The sequence below is a fragment of the Lactuca sativa genome, unplaced genomic scaffold (assembly GCF_002870075.4).
Source record: "Lactuca sativa cultivar Salinas unplaced genomic scaffold, Lsat_Salinas_v11 Lsat_1_v11_unplaced_20, whole genome shotgun sequence".
Lineage (NCBI taxonomy): Eukaryota > Viridiplantae > Streptophyta > Magnoliopsida > Asterales > Asteraceae > Lactuca > Lactuca sativa.
The window spans coordinates 1-2,500 of NW_026440212.1; the positions used below are offsets into that span (position 1 = coordinate 1).

Genomic DNA, 2,500 nt, shown 5'->3' on the forward strand with positions numbered 1-2,500 from the left:
TAATTTACTTTTTTAAAGTGAAAAAAAAATTATTATTATTTTTTTTTTTAACCCCTCGTCAAGAGTATAATATACTATCTCCCAACTGCTTCAGAGAGACAATCGGGAAAGGAAAGGGTACGGATTAGATCAAATAGGAAATAAAAGTATGTAATAGATAGCAATTGATCTATTTGTACTTTGAAGGGCAACAAAGAATGGGCCCTGTTTTTTTATTACTATATGTTCCATTAGTAACATTCCTTTGTAGCGTCATTGTGTATTTTAGTTGTGTTTAGTCTTTCCCGGTTAGAAATCATATAGGAATTTTTTAGAAATGGATTTATTTGATTGGTTCATCAATTTTATTTGATTGGTTCATCAATAGTGTTCGGCCAGAATCCCTTTTTGACTCTGGACCATGGATTCTACTATTATTAGTGAGCAATACAATAATGGAATATTTCTAGCATAAAGATAAGGGACATAATTGACATGGATATAGTAAGTCTCGCTTGGGCTGCTTTAATGGTAGTCTTTACATTTTCCCTTTCACTCGTAGTATGGGGAAGAAGTGGACTTTAGAAGGACTACTAATTTAGTTTAGGAATGAAATGGTATCAATTGTTTTATAGATCGTTCTGCAACGCATTTTTTATTTTTTATTTGAATTGAAATAATTTTCAAATCAAAATTTATTCATTTCGAAATTCCATTGGATTCTAGTGGAGAAATGTATTATATAACAGTAAAACAATTATTCAGTAAAACAATTATTTCAGAAAGAAAGAGAATTGGGTCCTACGTTAATTCCATATATGGATTAATCACTACATATATTGAAGATAGAAGCTAATATAGTATACCAACTTTATTAGAAAGTAAAGTACAACTTTATACACTACTATAACACTAATAGAGAGTATGGTAAGAAATTTCTTACCATACTCTCGGATCTCATAGAATACCGCTCATTATAGCCCGTTGATTTCATTTAAAACGCAAAAAAATAATTCTTTTGATTTGATTTCTTCAACTATTGATAAGAACTCAGAAGTCAAGTTTCATTTCAAGTAATTAATTATTTTGACTGACTGTTTTTACGTAAATGATAAGTAGAAAAGCAGTAGGAACTAAAATGAACAGTGCAGTAGCAATAAATGCAAGAATATTTACTTCCATAATCTCAATCTCATCGTTTTTTTTTATTTCACAATAACTCGGGATTTAATCCCATAGAGATGATAAATCTTTCACCTGTCAATTCCATGAATGCATTACCTATCGATGATCTTGAATCGGATCAATATCATGAATAACAATATCTGAGCTATTAAATTAATTCGTCGTCGAGAATTGAATAGTATAACATACGAAGATCTTTTATCCATACCGAATCCAAGATTGGATTCCCGGACCAATCAAAAATTCCTTTATTTATCCTTCTTTTCTGTTCTTTCTTTTCTATAACCTACCTTAGGTCTTCCGTATAGAACCATCAAATGAAGTATCCTCGTCCGTTTCCATTTCCATTAACTACAAAACGCCAACAAAAAATACAAGCGAAGTGGAAAAAGAGAGGAATTAGGTTGTAAATTTGAATGATCCAATTTTATTTGGAAGACAAAGAAGTATGAGAAAGAGGAGTCGCGGGAGAAAAGATGGAATATTCTATCAACTTCACTATTTTAGTTATTTTCATTTTATTTTAGTTTAGTGTTTGTTCTTTCTTCGACAGAATCCTGAAAAAAAGAGGGGAAACCCCTTCGGAATTAAATTATGATCTCTGTCCCTTCTTTCATTTCACATAAAATGGAGAGGTGAATTGATGTACTTATTGGATCCGTCGGGACTGACGGGGCTCGAACCCGCAACGTCCGCCTTGACAGGGCGGTGCTCTTGCCTATTGAACTACAATCCCAGGGAAATAAGAAGAGATCTAACAGAAAATTTGGCTTCTTTTTTATTCTCTCTTATCAGGTATTTCTTAAGAACAAGAGGGTTCTACCATTTGATAGTATATTGGCGAATTTTTGGGCCGAGCTGGATTTGAACCAGCGTAGACATATTGTCAACGAATTTACAGTCCGTCCCCATTAACCACTCGGGCATCGACCCAACGCCTAATTAGACGTTCCATAATCAACTTCCTTTCGTCTACCAGGCGGACTTGACAAATACATTTCACTTTTGATAAAATCCTACTCCTATGGTCTTGGTATACCCCTAGAGGGACTTGAACCCTCGTTTTCTCCGTGAAAGAGAGAGGTCGTAACCACTGGACCATAGGGGCACCAATGGACCATAGGGGCCTATGGCCACCTTTAGGAAATCAAAAAGCACTACACAATACAAATACAATAGGGAATAAGGCCTAAGGCCACCTTAACTTAAATATAAATCAGCCGAGGGACACCTTTAGAAGATGAATAGGATATGAATCAAACCGAAAAACTCGTTAACTTTTCTGGGGGTTAACGGTAATCAAACTTTACCATTAAACTATACAATCTTTCAACTT

At 34.1% G+C, this 2,500-nt stretch overlaps 1 protein-coding gene and 2 non-coding genes across 3 annotated transcripts in view; 1 reads left to right on the top strand and 2 right to left on the bottom strand.

The window, feature by feature from the left end:
- The first annotated feature begins 35 nt into the window (after positions 1-35).
- LOC122195286 (DNA-directed RNA polymerase subunit beta-like) overlaps positions 36-2,500 on the top strand; it is a 6,443-nt gene continuing 3,978 nt past the window's right edge. Inside the window, 1 exon segment of the mRNA XM_042896966.2 lies at positions 36-2,500. This exon segment is cut by the window's right edge and continues 2,969 nt beyond it. The gene's annotated coding sequence lies outside the window, so the exon portion shown is untranslated.
- On the bottom strand, positions 2,014-2,097 carry TRNAY-GUA (transfer RNA tyrosine (anticodon GUA)). Its single transcript has one exon. It is a non-coding gene; the product is annotated as a tRNA-Tyr (tRNA).
- Positions 2,201-2,272, bottom strand: TRNAE-UUC (transfer RNA glutamic acid (anticodon UUC)). The gene has a single exon. It is a non-coding gene; the product is annotated as a tRNA-Glu (tRNA).